The sequence below is a fragment of the Anomaloglossus baeobatrachus genome, unplaced genomic scaffold (assembly GCF_048569485.1).
Source record: "Anomaloglossus baeobatrachus isolate aAnoBae1 unplaced genomic scaffold, aAnoBae1.hap1 Scaffold_291, whole genome shotgun sequence".
NCBI lineage: Eukaryota > Metazoa > Chordata > Amphibia > Anura > Aromobatidae > Anomaloglossus > Anomaloglossus baeobatrachus.
In genome coordinates this window covers 171,283-187,093 of record NW_027442361.1, presented here as the reverse complement: position 1 = coordinate 187,093, position 15,811 = coordinate 171,283, and the positions used below count along the sequence as shown (strand labels likewise).

At 54.0% G+C, this 15,811-nt stretch overlaps 1 protein-coding gene across 1 annotated transcript in view; it reads left to right on the top strand.

Moving 5' to 3' along the window:
- Positions 1-13,422: 13,422 nt before the first annotated feature.
- LOC142266789 (nucleotidyltransferase MB21D2-like) overlaps positions 13,423-15,811 on the top strand; it is a 71,112-nt gene continuing 68,723 nt past the window's right edge. Inside the window, exon 1 of the mRNA XM_075332321.1 lies at positions 13,423-13,536. The gene's annotated coding sequence lies outside the window, so the exon portion shown is untranslated. The remainder of the gene's footprint in view (positions 13,537-15,811) is intronic.

Here is a 15,811-nt window from a genome sequence, read left to right as displayed (position 1 = left end):
GTGTGGGGGGAATGTACTGTGAGGACATTATACTGTGTGTGTGGGGGAATATACTGTGAGGACATCATACTGTGTGTGGTGGGAATGTACTGTGAGGACATCATACTGTGTGTGGGGGAATGTACTGTGAGGACATCCTACTGTGTGTGTGGGGGAATGTACTGTGAGGACATCATACTGTGTGTGGGGGGAATGTACTGTGAGGACATTATACTGTGTGTGGGGGGAATGTACTGTGAGGACATCATACTGTGTGTGGGGGAATGTACTGTGGGGACATCATACTGTGTGTGTGGAGGAATGTACTGTGAGGGCATCATACTGTGTGTGGGGGAATGTACTGTGAGGACATCATACTGTGTGTGGGGGAATGTACTGTGAGGACATTATACTGTGTGTGTGGGGGAATATACTGTGAGGACATCATACTGTGTGTGGGGGGAATGTACTGTGAGGACATCATACTGTGTGTGGAGGAATGTACTGTGAGGGCATCATACTGTGTGTGGGGGAATGTACTGTGAGGACATTATACTGTGTGTGTGGGGGAATATACTGTGAGGACATCATACTGTGTGTGGGGGGAATGTACTGTGAGGACATCATACTGTGTGTGGGGGGAATGTACTGTGAGGGCATCATACTGTGTGTGGAGGAATGTACTGTGAGGGCATCATACTGTGTGTGGGGGAATGTACTGTGAGGGCATCATACTGTGTGTGGAGGAATGTACTGTGAGGACATCATACTGTGTGTGGGGGAATGTACTGTGAGGACATTATACTGTGTGTGGGGGAATGTACTGTGAGGACATTATACTGTGTGTGTGGAGAAAATGTACTGTGAGGACATTATACTGTGTGTGGGGGGAATGTACTGTGAGGACATCATACTGTGTGTGGGGGGAATGTACTGTGAGGACCTCATACTGTGTGTGGGGGAATATACTGTGAGGACATTATACTGTGTGTGGGGGAATGTACTGTGAGGATATTATACTGTGTGTGGGGGAATGTACTGTGAGGACATTATACTGTGTGTGGGGGGAATGTACTGTGATGACATCATACTGTGTGTGGGGGAATATACTGTGAGGACATCATACTGTGTGTGGAGGAATGTACTGTGAGAACATCATACTGTGTGTGTGGGGGAATGTACTGTGAGGACATCATACTGTGTGTGTGGGGGAATGTACTGTGATGACATCATACTGTGTGTGGGGGAATATACTGTGAGGACATCATACTGTGTGTGGAGGAATGTACTGTGAGGACATCATACTGTGTGTGTGGGGGAATGTACTGTGAGGACATCATACTGTGTGTGGGGGGAATGTACTGTGAGGACATCATACTGTGTGTGTGGAGGAATGTACTGTGAGGGCATCATACTGTGTGTGGGGGAATGTACTGTGAGGACATCATACTGAGTGTGGGGGAATGTACTGTGAGGACATTATACTGTGTGTGTGGGGGAATATACTGTGAGGACATCATACTGTGTGTGGGGGGAATGTACTGTGAGGACATCATACTGTGTGTGGAGGAATGTAGAGTCCCTATGGGTGGAGATAAGGGGGGGAGAATGAATAATAAAATACTGATAGGGGTGTGTTATAAGACGCCGAATATAAGACACACCATACTGTGTGTGGGGGAATGTACTGTGGGGACATCATACTGTGTGTGGGGGAATGTAGTGTGAGGACATTATACTGTGTGTGGGGGAATGTACTGTGGGGACATCATACTGTGTGTGGAGGAATGTACTGTGAGGACATCATCCTGTGTGTGGGGGGAATGTACTGTGAGGACATTATACTGTGTGTGGGGGGAATGTACTGTGAGGACATCATACTGTGTGTGGGGGAATGTACTGTGGGGACATCATACTGTGTGTGTGGAGGAATGTACTGTGAGGGCATCATACTGTGTGTGGGGGAAAGTACTGTGAGGACATTATACTGTGTGTGTGGGGGAATATACTGTGAGGACATCATACTGTGTGTGGGGGGAATGTACTGTGAGGACATCATACTGTGTGTGGGGGAATGTACTGTGAGGGCATCCTACTGTGTGTGGGGGAATGTACTGTGAGGACATTATACTATGTGTGTGGGGGAATATACTGTGAGGACATCATACTGTGTGTGGGGGGAATGTATTGTGAGGACATCATACTGTGTGTGGGGGGAATGTACTGTGAGGACATTATACTGTGTGTGTGGGGGAATGTACTGTGAGGGCATCATACTGTGTGTGGAGGAATGTACTGTGAGGACATTATACTGTGTGTGGGGGAATGTACTGTGAGGACATTATACTGTGTGTGGGAGGAATGTACTGTGAGGGCATCATACTGTGTGTGGGGGAATGTACTGTGAGGACATTATACTGTGTGTGGGGGGAATGTACTGTGAGGGCATCATACTGTGTGTGGAGGAATGTACTGTGAGGGCATCATACTGTGTGTGGGGGGAATGTACTGTGAGGACATCATACTGTGTGTGTGGGGGGAATATACTGTGAGGGCATCATACTGTGTGTGGAGGAATGTACTGTGAGGACATCATACTGTGTGTGGAGGAATGTACTGTGAGGACATCATACTGTGTGTGGGGGGGGAATGTACTGTGAGGACATCATACTGTGTGTGGAGAAAATGTACTGTGAGGACATTATACTGTGTGTGGGGGGAATGTACTGTGAGGACATTATACTGTGTGTGGGGGGAATGTACTGTGATGACATCATACTGTGTGTGGGGGAATATACTGTGAGGACATCATACTGTGTGTGGAGGAATGTACTGTAAGGACATCATACTGTGTGTGGGGGAATGTACTGTGAGGACATTATACTGTGGGGGGGGGGATGTACTGTGATGACATTATACTGTGTGTGTGGGGGAATGTACTGTGAGGACATCATACTGTGTGTGAGGGAATGTACTGTGAGGACATTATACTGTGTGTGGGGGAATGTACTGTGAGGATATTGTACTGTGTGTGGAGGAATGTACTGTGAGGATATTGTACTGTGTGTGGGGGGAATGTACTGTGAGGACATCATACTGTGTGTGGGGGAATGTACTGTGAGGACATCATACTGTGTGTGGGGGAATGTACTGTGAGGACATTATACTGTGTGTGTGGGGGAATATACTGTGAGGACATCATACTGTGTGTGGGGGGAATGTACTGTGAGGACATCATACTGTGTGTGTGGGGGAATGTACTGTGAGGGCATCATACTGTGTGTGGGGGAATGTACTGTGAGGACATTATACTGTGTGTGGGGGAATATACTGTGAGGACATCATACTGTGTGTGGAGGAATGTACTGTGAGGACATTATACTGTGTGTGGGGGAATGTACTGTGAGGACATTATACTGTGTGTGTGGGGGAATGTACTGTGAGGACATTATACTGTGTGTGGGAGGAATGTACTGTGAGGGCATCATACTGTGTGTGGGGGAATGTACTGTGAGGACATTATACTGTGTGTGGGGGGAATGTACTGTGAGGGCATCATACTGTGTGTGGAGGAATGTACTGTGAGGGCATCATACTGTGTGTGGGGGGAATGTACTGTGAGGACATCATACTGTGTGTGTGGGGGGAATGTACTGTGAGGGCATCATACTGTGTGTGGAGGAATGTACTGTGAGGACATCATACTGTGTGTGGAGGAATGTACTGTGAGGACATCATACTGTGTGTGTGGGGGAATGTACTGTGAGGACATTATACTGTGTGTGGGAGGAATGTACTGTGAGGGCATCATACTGTGTGTGGGGGGAATGTACTGTGAGGACATCATACTGTGTGTGTGGGGGGAATGTACTGTGAGGGCATCATACTGTGTGTGGAGGAATGTACTGTGAGGACATCATACTGTGTGTGGGGGAATGTACTGTGATGACATCATACTGTGTGTGGGGGAATATACTGTGAGGACATCATACTGTGTGTGGAGGAATGTACTGTAAGGACATCATACTGTGTGTGTGGGAAATGTACTGTGATGACATCATACTGTGTGTGGGGGAATATACTGTGAGGACATCATACTGTGTGTGGGGGAATGTACTGTGAGGACATCATACTGTGTGTGGGGGAATATACTGTGAGGACATCATACTGTGTGTGGGGGAATGTACTGTGAGGACATCATACTGTGTGTGGGGGGAATGTACTGTGAGGACATCATACTGTGTGTGGAGGAATGTACTGTGAGGGCATCATACTGTGTGTGGGGGGAATGTACTGTGAGGACATCATACTGTGTGTGGGGGAATGTACTGTGAGGACATTATACTGTGTGTGTGGGGGAATGTACTGTGAGGACATTATACTGTGTGTGGGGGGAATGTACTGTGAGGGCATCATACTGTGTGTGGGGGAATGTACTGTGAGGACATTATACTGTGTGTGGGGGGAATGTACTGTGAGGACATTATACTGTGTGTGGGGGGAATGTACTGTGAGGACATTATACTGTGTGTGGGGGGAATGTACTGTGAGGACATTATACTGTGTGTGGTGGAATGTACTGTGAGGACATCATACTGTGTGTGGAGGAATGTACTGTGAGGGCATCATACTGTGTGTGGGGGGAATGTACTGTGAGGACATCATACTGTGTGTGTGGGGGGAATGTACTGTGAGGGCATCATACTGTGTGTGGAGGAATGTACTGTGAGGACATCATACTGTGTGTGGAGGAATGTACTGTGAGGACATCATACTGTGTGTGGGGGGGGGAATGTACTGTGAGGACATCATACTGTGTGTGGAGAAAATGTACTGTGGGGACATCATACTGTGTGTGTGGGGGAATGTACTGTGATGACATCATACTGTGTGTGGGGGAATATACTGTGAGGACATCATACTGTGTGTGGAGGAATGTACTGTAAGGACATCATACTGTGTGTGGGGGAAATGTACTGTGATGACATCATACTGTGTGTGGGGGAATATACTGTGAGGACATCATACTGTGTGTGGGGGAATGTACTGTGAGGACATCATACTGTGTGTGGGGGAATATACTGTGAGGACATCATACTGTGTGTGGGGGAATGTACTGTGAGGACATCATACTGTGTGTGGGGGGAATGTACTGTGAGGACATTATACTGTGTGTGGAGGAATGTACGTAAGGACATCATACTGTGTGTGGGGGGAATGTACTGTGATGACATCATACTGTGTGTGGGGGAATATACTGTGAGGACATCATACTGTGTGTGGGGGAATGTACTGTGAGGACATCATACTGTGTGTGGGGGGAATGTACTGTGAGGACATTATACTGTGTGTGGAGGAATGTACTGTAAGGACATCATACTGTGTGTGGGGGAATGTACTGTGAGGACATTATACTGTGGGGGGGGGGGATGTACTGTGAGGACATTATACTGTGTGTGTGGGGGAATGTACTGTGAGGACTTCATACTGTGTGTGAGGGAATGTACTGTGAGGACATTATACTGTGTGTGGGGGAATGTACTGTGAGGATATTGTATTGTGTGTGGGGGAATGTACTGTGAGGACATTATACTGTGTGTGGGGGAATGTACTGTGAGGATATTGTACTGTGTGTGGAGGAATGTACTGTGGGAACATCATACTGTGTGTGGGGGAATGTACTGTGAGGACATTATACTGTGTGTGGTGGGAATGTACTGTGAGGATATTGTACTGTGTTTGGGGGAATGTACTGTGAGGACATCATACTGTGTGTGGGGGAATGTACTGTGGGGACATTATACTGTGTGTGGGGGAATGTACTGTGAGGACATTATACTGTGTGTGGGGGAATGTACTGTGAGGACATCATACTGTGTGTGGGGGAATGTGCTGTGAGGACATCATACTGTGTGTGGAGGAATGTACTGTGAGGATATTGTACTGTGTGTGGGGGAATGTACTGTGAGGACATTATACTGTGTGGGGGGGAATGTACTGTGAGGATATTGTACTGTGTGTGGAGGAATGTACTGTGAGGACATTATACTGTGTGTATGGGGGAATGTACTGTGAGGATATTATACTGTGTGTGGAGGAATGTACTGTGAGGACATCATACTGTGTGTGGGGGAATGTACTGTGAGGACATCATACTGTGTGTGGGGGAATGTACTGTGAGGACATCATACTGTGTGTGGGGGAATGTACTGTGAGGACATCATACTGTGTGTGTGGAGGAATGTACTGTGAGGACATCATACTGTGTGGGTGGGTCTGAATGGCTCAGGTGTGCACAGTGAGGGATGGGGCAGAGCAGCTCAGGTGTGCATAGTGAGGGATGGGGCAGAGCGGCTCAGGTGTGCACAGTGAGGAATGGGTCAGAGCAACTCAGGTGTGCATAGTGAGGGATGGGGCAGAGCGGCTCAGGTGTGGACAGAAAGGGGTGGGGCAGAGCAGCTCAGGTGTGCACAGTGAGGGAAGGGGCAGAGCAGCTCAGGTGTGCACAGTGAGGGCTGGGGCAGAGCAGCTCAGGTGTGCACAGTGAGGGAAGGGGCAGAGCAGCTCAGGTGTGCACAGTGAGGGATGGGGCAGAGCGGCTCAGGTGTGCACAGTGAGGAATGGGTCAGAGCAACTCAGGTGTGCATAGTGAGGGATGGGGCAGAGCGGCTCAGGTGTGGACAGAAAGGGGTGGGGCAGAGCAGCTCAGGTGTGCACAGTGAGGGAAGGGGCAGAGCAGCTCAGGTGTGCACAGTGAGGGCTGGGGCAGAGCAGCTCAGGTGTGCACAGTGAGGGAAGGGGCAGAGCAGCTCAGGTGTGCACAGTGAGGGATGGGGCAGAGCGGCTCAGGTGTGCACAGTGAGGAATGGGTCAGAGCAACTCAGGTGTGCATAGTGAGGGATGGGGCAGAGCGGCTCAGGTGTGGACAGAAAGGGGTGGGGCAGAGCAGCTCAGGTGTGCACAGTGAGGGAAGGGGCAGAGCAGCTCAGGTGTGCACAGTGAGGGCTGGGGCAGAGCAGCTCAGGTGTGCACAGTGAGGGAAGGGGCAGAGCAGCTCAGGTGTGCACAGTGAGGGATGGGGCAGAGCGGCTCAGGTGTGCACAGTGAGGGATGGGGCAGAGCAACTCAGGTGTGCACAGTGAGGGAAGGGGCAGAGCAGCTCAGGTGTGCACAGTGAGGGAAGGGGCAGAGCAGCTCAGGTGTGCACAGTGAGGGATGGGGCAGAGCGGCTCAGGTATGCACAGTGAGGGATGGGGCAGAGCAACTCAGGTGTGCACAGTGAGGGCTGGGGCAGAGCAGCTCAGGTGTGCACAGTGAGGGAAGGGGCAGAGCAGCTCAGGTGTGCACAGTGAGGGATGGGGCAGAGTGGCTCAGGTATGCACAGTGAGGGATGGGGCAGAGCGGCTCAGGTGTGCACAGTGAGGAATGGGTCAGAGCAACTCAGGTGTGCATAGTGAGGGATGGGGAAAAAACAAAAAGCCAGCACCAAATGTGCACTACAGCACTAAATATTCCAAACTGTACTTATTATAAAAAATGTTTTGAGATTTTTGGCAAAAAATTGCAATTTCTTGAGCTGCCCCGCCACGTCACGGCAAATCTCATTTGAAGCAGTCCTACACTAAAATATTTTTATAAAATGTGCCATGCGGCCTCACATATAAATAGCAGAACTGCTCCCAGCAGCACTCACCTGGTCTATTTCAATCCCGTACCCATGACTGAGTCATGGCTGTGGGCGGGACAGGTCCAAGCAAATGCTGCATGAAGTAAATAGCCTGTGGACAAAGCCTGATGACTTAATGTGAACAGTCACCAACCGCCAAAATCCAGACAGATGGAATACATCCCAAATTGGGGTGCAAAGCAAGGTGGAGGTCAACCACCGACCAATTCAATGAAGAAAAAACAAAAAGCCAGCACCAAATGTGCACTACAGCACTTTTATAAAAATATTTTAGTGTAGGACTGCTTCAAATGAGATTTGCCGTGACGTGGCGGGGCAGCTCAAGAAATTGCAATTTTTTGCCAAAAATCTCAAAATTTTTATAATAAGTACAGTTTGGAATGTTTAGTGCTGAAGTGCACATTTGGTGCTGGCTTTTTGTTTTTTCTATAGTGAGGGATGGGGCAGAGCGGCTCAGGTGTGGACAGAAAGGGGTGAGGCAGAGCAGCTCAGGTGTGCACAGTGAGGGCTGGGGCAGAGCAGCTCAGGTGTGCACAGTGAGGGAAGGGGCAGAGCAGCTCAGGTATGCACAGTGAGGGATGGCGCAGAGCAGCTCAGGTGTGCACTGTGAGGGAAGGGGCAGAGCAGCTCAGGTGTGCACAGTGAGGGAAGGGGCAGAGCAGCTCAGGTATGCACAGTGAGGGATGGCGCAGAGCAGCTCAGGTGTGGAAAGTGCGGGGTGGGGCAGAGCAGCTCAGGTGTGGAAAGTGCGGGGTGGGGCAGAGCAGCTCAGGTGTGCACAGTGAGGGATGGGGTAGAGCGGCTCAGGTGTGGACAGTGAAGGGTGGCGCAGAGTGGCTCAGGTGTGTACAGTGAGGGATGGGGCAGAGCAACTCAGGTGTGGACAGTGAGAGGTGGGGCAGAGCAACTCAGGTGTGGACAGTGAGGGCTGGGGCAGAGCAACTCAGGTGTGGGCAGTGAGGGGTGGGGCAGAGCAGCTCAGGTGTTGACAGTGAGGGGTGGGGCAGAGCGGCTCAGGTGTGCATAGTGAGGGATGGGGAAGATAAGCTCAGGTGTGCACAGTGAGGGCTGGGGCAGAGCAGCTCAGGTGTGCACAGTGAGGGAAGGGGCAGAGCAGCTCAGGTGTGCACAGTGAGGGATGGGGCAGAGCGGCTCAGGTGTGGGCAGTGAGGGGTGGGGCAGAGCAGCTCAGGTGTGCACAGTGAGGAATGCGGCAGAGCAGCTCAGGTGTGCATAGTGAGGGATGGGGTAAAGCGGAGAGGTGTGAACAGAAAGGGGTGGGGCAGAGCGGCTCAGGTGTGCACAATGAGGGGTGGAGCAGAGCGGCTCAGGTGTGACAGTGAGGGATGGGGAAGAGCGGCTCAGGTGTGCAAAGTGAGGGGTGGGGAAGAGCGGCTCAGGTGTGCACAGTGAGGGCTGGGGCTGAGTGTCTCAGGTATGCACAGTGAGGGGTGGGGAAGAGCAGCTCAGGTGTGCACAGTGAGGGATGGGGCAGAGCAGCTCAGGTGTGCACAGTGAGGGGTGGGGCAGAGCGGCTCAGGTGTGCACAGTGAGGGGTGGGGCAGAGCAGCTCAGGTGTGCACAGTGAGGGATGGGGCAGAGCGGCTCAGGTGTGCACAGTGAGGAATGAGTCAGAGCAACTCAGGTGTGCATAGTGAGGGATGGGGCAGAGCGGCTCAGGTGTGGACAGAAAGGGGTGGGGCAGAGCAGCTCAGGTGTGCACAGTGAGGGCTGGGGCAGAGCAGCTCAGGTGTGCACAGTGAGGGAAGGGGCAGAGCAGCTCAGGTATGCACAGTGAGGGATGGCGCAGAGCAGCTCAGGTGTGCACTGTGAGGGATGGGGCAGAGCAGCTCAGGTGTGCACAGTGAGGGAAGGGGCAGAGCAGCTCAGGTATGCACAGTGAGGGATGGCGCAGAGCAGCTCAGGTGTGGAAAGTGCGGGGTGGGGCAGAGCAGCTCAGGTGTGCACAGTGAGGGATGGGGTAGAGCGGCTCAGGTGTGGACAGTGAGGGGTGGCGCAGAGTGGCTCAGGTGTGTACAGTGAGGGATGGGGCAGAGCAACTCAGGTGTGGACAGTGAGAGGTGGGGCAGAGCAACTCAGGTGTGGACAGTGAGAGCTGGGGCAGAGCAACTCAGGTGTGGGCAGTGAGGGGTGGGGCAGAGCAGCTCAGGTGTGCACAGTGAGGGGTGGGGAAGAGCAACTCAGATGTGGACAGTGAGGGGTGGGGCAGAGCAGCTCAGGTGTGCACAGTGAGGGGTGGGGCAGAGCAGCCCAGGTGTGCACAGTGAGGGGTGGGGCAGAGCAACTCAGGTGTGGGCAGTGAGGGGTGGGGCAGAGAAGCTCAGGTGTGGACAGTGAGAGGTGGGACAGAGGAGCTCAGGTGTGCACAGTGAGGGGTGGGGCAGAGCGGCTCAGGTGTGGACAGTGAGGGGTGGCGCAGAGTGGCTCAGGTGTGTACAGTGAGGGATGGGGCAGAGCAACTCAGGTGTGGACAGTGAGAGGTGGGGCAGAGCAACTCAGGTGTGGACAGTGAGAGGTGGGGCAGAGCAACTCAGGTGTGGACAGTGAGAGGTGGGGCAGAGCAGCTCAGGTGTGCACAGTGAGGGGTGGGGAAGAGCAACTCAGATGTGGGCAGTGAGGGGTGGGGCAGAGCAGCTCAGGTGTGCACATTGAGGGGTGGGGCAGAGCAGCTCAGGTGTGGACAGTGAGAGGTGGGACAGAGCAACTCAGGTGTGGACAGTGAGGGCTGGGGCAGAGCAACTCAGGTGTGGGCAGTGAGGGGTGGGGAAGAGCAACTCAGATGTGCACAGTGAGGGGTGGGGCAGAGCAGCTCAGGTGTGCACAGTGAGGGGTGGGGCAGAGCAGCCCAGGTGTGCACAGTGAGGGGTGGGGCAGAGCAACTCAGGTGTGGGCAGTGAGGGGTGGGGCAGAGAAGCTCAGGTGTGGACAGTGAGAGGTGGGACAGAGCAGCTCAGGTGTGCACAGTGAGGGGTGGGGCAGAGCGGCTCAGGTGTGGACAGTGAGGGGTGGCGCAGAGCAGCTCAGGTGTGTACAGTGAGGGATGGGGCAGAGCAACTCAGGTGTGGACAGTGAGAGGTGGGGCAGAGCAACTCAGGTGTGGACAGTGAGAGGTGGGGCAGAGCAACTCAGGTGTGGACAGAGAGGTGGGGCAGAGCAGCTCAGGTGTGCACAGTGAGGGGTGGGGAAGAGCAACTCAGATGTGGGCAGTGAGGGGTGGGGCAGAGCAGCTCAGGTGTGGACAGTGAGAGGTGGGACAGAGCAGCTCAGGTGTGGACAGTGAGGGGTGGGGCAGAGCAGCTCAGGTGTGCACAGTGAGGGGTGGGGCAGAGCAGCCCAGGTGTGCACAGTGAGGGGTGGGGCAGAGCAGCTCAGGTGTGCACAGTGAGGGGTGGGGCAGAGCAGCTCAGGTGTGCACAGTGAGGGGTGGGGCAGAGCAGCTCAGGTGTGGACAGTGAGAGGTGGGGCAGAGCAGCTCAGGTGTGGACAGTGAGGGGTGGGGAAGAGCAGCTCAGGTGTGCACAGTGAGGGGTGGGGCAGAGCAGCTCAGGTGTGGGCAGTGAGGGGTGGGACAGAGCAGCTCAGGTGTGCACAGTGAGGGGTGGGGCAGAGCAGCTCAGGTGTGGACAGTGAGGGGTGGGGCAGAGCAGCTCAGGTGTGCACAGTGAGGGGTGGGGCAGAGCAGCTCAGGTGTGGACAATGAGGGGTGGGGAGGAACATCTCAGGTGTGCACAGTGAGGGGTGGCGCAGAGCAGCTCAGGTGTGGACAGTGAGGGGTGGGGAAGAGCAGCTCAGGTGTGGACAGTGAGGGGTGGGGCAGAGCAGCTCAGGTGTGGACAGTGAGGGGTGGGGCAGAGCAGCTCAAGTGTGCACAGTGAGGGGTGGGGCAGAGCAGCTCAGGTGTGCACAGTCAGGGGTGGGGCAGAGCGGCTCAGGTGTGCACAGTGAGGGGTGGGACAGAGCAGCTCAGGTGTGCACAGTGAGGGGTGGGGCAGAGCAGCTCAGGTGTGGACAGTGAGGGGTGGGGCAGAGCAGCTCAGGTGTGCACAGTGAGGGGTGGGGCAGAGCAGCTCAGGTGTGGGCAGTGAGGGGTGGAGCAGAGCAGCTCAGGTGTAGGCAGTGAGGGGTGGGGCAGAGCAGCTCAGGTGTGGACAGTGAGGGGTGGGGCAGAGCAGCTCAGGTGTGGACAGTGAGGGATGTGGCAGAGCAGCTCAGGTGTGCACAATGAGGGGTGGGGCAGAGCAGCTCAGGTGTGCACAGTCGGGTGGGGCAGAGCGGCTCAGGTGTGCACAGTGAGGGATGGGGCAGAGCAGCTCAGGTGTGGACAGTGAGGGATGGGGCAGAGCAGCTCAGGTGTGGACAGTGAGGGATGTGGCAGAGCAGCTCAGGTGTGCACAGTGAGGGGTGGGACAGAGCAGCTCAGGTGTGCACAGTGAGGGGTGGGGCAGAGCAGCTCAGGTGTGCACAGTGAGGGATGGGGCAGAGCAGCTCAGGTGTGCACAGTGAGGGGTGGGGCAGAGCAGCTCAGGTGTGCATAGTGAGGGATGGGGCAGAGCAGCTCAGGTGTGCACAGTGAGGGATGGGGAAGAGCAGCTCAGGTGTGGACAGTGTGAGATGGGGCATCAGTGAGGGATGGGGCAGAGCACCTCAGGTGTGCATAGTGAGGGATGGGGCAGAGCGGCTCAGGTGTGCATAGTGAGGGATGGGGCAGAGCAGCTCAGGTGTGCATAGTGAGGGATGGGGCAGAGCAGCTCAGGTGTGCATAGTGAGGGATGGGGCAGAGCGGCTCAGGTGTGGACAGTGAGGGATGGGGAAAAGAAGCTCAGGTGTGCACAGTGAGGGATGGGGCAGAGCGGCTCAGGTGTTGACAGTGAGGGGTGGGGCAGAGCGGCTCAGGTGTGCACAGTGAGGGATGGGGCAGAGCAGCTCAGGTGTGCATAGTGAGGGATGGGGCAGAGCAGCTCAGGTGTGCATAGTGAGGGATGGGGCAGAGCGGCTCAGGTGTGCATAGTGAGGGATGGGGCAGAGCAGCTCAGGTGTGCATAGTGAGGGATGGGGCAGAGCGGCTCAGGTGTGGACAGTGAGGGATGGGGAAAAGAAGCTCAGATGTGCACAGTGAGGGGTGGGGCAGAGCGGCTCAGGTGTGGACAGTGAGGGGTGGGGAAAAGAAGCTCAGGTGTGGGCAGTGAGGGGTGGGGAAAAGCAGCTCAGGTGTGCACAGTGAGGGATGGGGCAGAGCGGCTCAGGTGTTGACAGTGAGGGGTGGGGCAGAGCGGCTCAGGTGTGGACAGTGAGGGGTGGGGCAGAGCGGCTCAGGTGTGCACAGTGAGGGATGGGGCAGAGCAGCTCAGGTGTGCATAGTGAGGGATGGGGCAGAGCAGCTCAGGTGTGCATAGTGAGGGATGGGGCAGAGCGGCTCAGGTGTGGACAGTGAGGGATGGGGCAGAGCAGCTCAGGTGTGCATAGTGAGGGATGGGGCAGAGCGGCTCAGGTGTGCATAGTGAGGGATGGGGCAGAGCGGCTCAGGTGTGGACAGTGAGGGATGGGGCAGAGCGGCTCAGGTGTGCACAGTGAGAGGTGGGGCAGAGCAGCTCAGGTGTGCACAGTCAGGGGTGGGGCAGAGCGGTGAGGGGCGTGACTGAGCGGCTCACGTGTGCGGTGAGGGGCGGGGCTGAGCGGCTCAGGTGCGCTGTGATAGGCGGGGCTTATATCCAGGAAGTGAGTTCCGCTCCGGAGGTGTGCACACTGCTCTGATGGTCGCTGGTGATCGGTTTTGCCGGAGATTTCTCCGGTTTCTTCTTTTCATGCAGCGGTGACTGCGACACTGTAACGACAGCACAGCGCGACACAAGGTACCGACAGTCACACAGGCGGAAGAGTTGCAGAGCATTGCTCTGTCTGAAATTCTGCAGATTATCCCACCTCTGGCCTCTGCAGAGCATTGCTCTGTCCTCAGTGATACTCTGCAGATTATCCCACCTCTGGCCTCTGCAGAGCATTGCTCTGTCCTCACTGATATTCTGCAGATTATCCCACCTCTGGCCTCTGCAGAGCATTGCTCTGTCCTCAGTGATATTCTGCAGATTATCCCACCTCTGGCCTCTGCAGAGCATTGCTCTGTCCTCACTGATATTCTGCAGATTATCCCACCTCTGGCCTCTGCAGAGCATTGCTCTGTCCTCAGTGATATTCTGCAGTTTATCCCACCTCTGGCCTCTGCAGAGCATTGCTCTGTCCTCAGTGATATTCTGCAGTTTATCCCACCTCTGGCCTCTGCAGAGCATTGCTCTGTCCTCAGTGATATTCTGCAGATTATCCCACCTCTGGCCTCTGCAGAGCATTGCTCTGTCCTCACTGATATTCTGCAGATTATCCCACCTCTGGCCTCTGCAGAGCATTGCTCTGTCCTCACTGATATTCTGCAGATTATCCCACCTCTGGCCTCTGCAGAGCATTGCTCTGTCCTCAGTGATATTCTGCAGATTATCCCACCTCTGGCCTCTGCAGAGCATTGCTCTGTCCTCACTGATATTCTGCAGGTTATCCCACCTCTGGCCTCTGCAGAGCATTGCTCTGTCCTCACTGATATTCTGCAGATTATCCCACCTCTGGCCTCTGCAGAGCATTGCTCTGTCCTCAGTGATATTCTGCAGATTATCCCACCTCTGGCCTCTGCAGAGCATTGCTCTGTCCTCAGTGATATTCTGCAGATTATCCCACCTCTGGCCTCTGCAGAGCATTGCTCTGTCCTCACTGATATTCTGCAGGTTATCCCACCTCTGGCCTCTGCAGAGCATTGCTCTGTCCTCACTGATATTCTGCAGATTATCCCACCTCTGGCCTCTGCAGAGCATTGCTCTGTCCTCAGTGATATTCTGCAGATTATCCCACCTCTGGCCTCTGCAGAGCATTGCTCTGTCCTCACTGATATTCTGCAGATTATCCCACCTCTGGCCTCTGCAGAGCATTGCTCTGTCCTCAGTGATACTCTGCAGATTATCCCACCTCTGGCCTCTGCAGAGCATTGCTCTGTCCTCACTGATATTCTGCAGGTTATCCCACCTCTGGCCTCTGCAGAGCATTGCTCTGTCCTCAGTGATATTCTGCAGGTTATTCTGCCTCTGGCCTCTGCAGAGCATTGCACTGTCCCCTCACTGATATTGTGCAGATTATTCCACCTCTGGCCTCTGCAGAGCATTGCTCTGTCCTCAGTGATATTCTGCAGTTTATTCCACCTCTGGCCTCTGCAGAGCATTGCTCTGTCCTCAGTGATATTCTGCAGGTTATTCCACCTCTGGCCTCTGCAGAGCATTGCTCTGTCCTCAGTGATATTCTGCAGTTTATTCCATCTCTGGCCTCTGCAGAGCATTGCTCTGTCCTCAGTGATATTCTGCAGTTTATTCCACCTCTGGCCTCTGCAGAGCATTGCTCTGTCCTCACTGATATTCTGCAGATTATCCCACCTCTGGCCTCTGCAGAGCATTGCTCTGTCCTCAGTGATATTCTGCAGATTATCCCACCTCTGGCCTCTGCAGAGCATTGCTCTGTCCTCACTGATATTCTGCAGATTATCCCACCTCTGGCCTCTGCAGAGCATTGCTCTGTCCTCAGTGATACTCTGCAGATTATCCCACCTCTGGCCTCTGCAGAGCATTGCTCTGTCCTCACTGATATTCTGCAGGTTATCCCACCTCTGGCCTCTGCAGAGCATTGCTCTGTCCTCAGTGATATTCTGCAGTTTATTCCACCTCTGGCCTCTGCAGAGCATTGCTCTGTCCTCAGTGATATTCTGCAGATTATCCCACCTCTGGCCTCTGCAGAGCATTGCTCTGTCCTCACTGATATTCTGCAGGTTATCCCACCTCTGGCCTCTGCAGAGCATTGCTCTGTCCTCACTGATATTCTGCAGATTATCCCACCTCTGGCCTCTGCAGAGCATTGCTCTGTCCTCAGTGATATTCTGCAGATTATCCCACCTCTGGCCTCTGCAGAGCATTGCTCTGTCCTCAGTGATATTCTGCAGATTATCCCACCTCTGGCCTCTGCAGAGCATTGCTCTGTCCTCACTGATATTCTGCAGGTTATCCCACCTCTGGCCTCTGCAGAGCATTGCTCTGTCCTCACTGA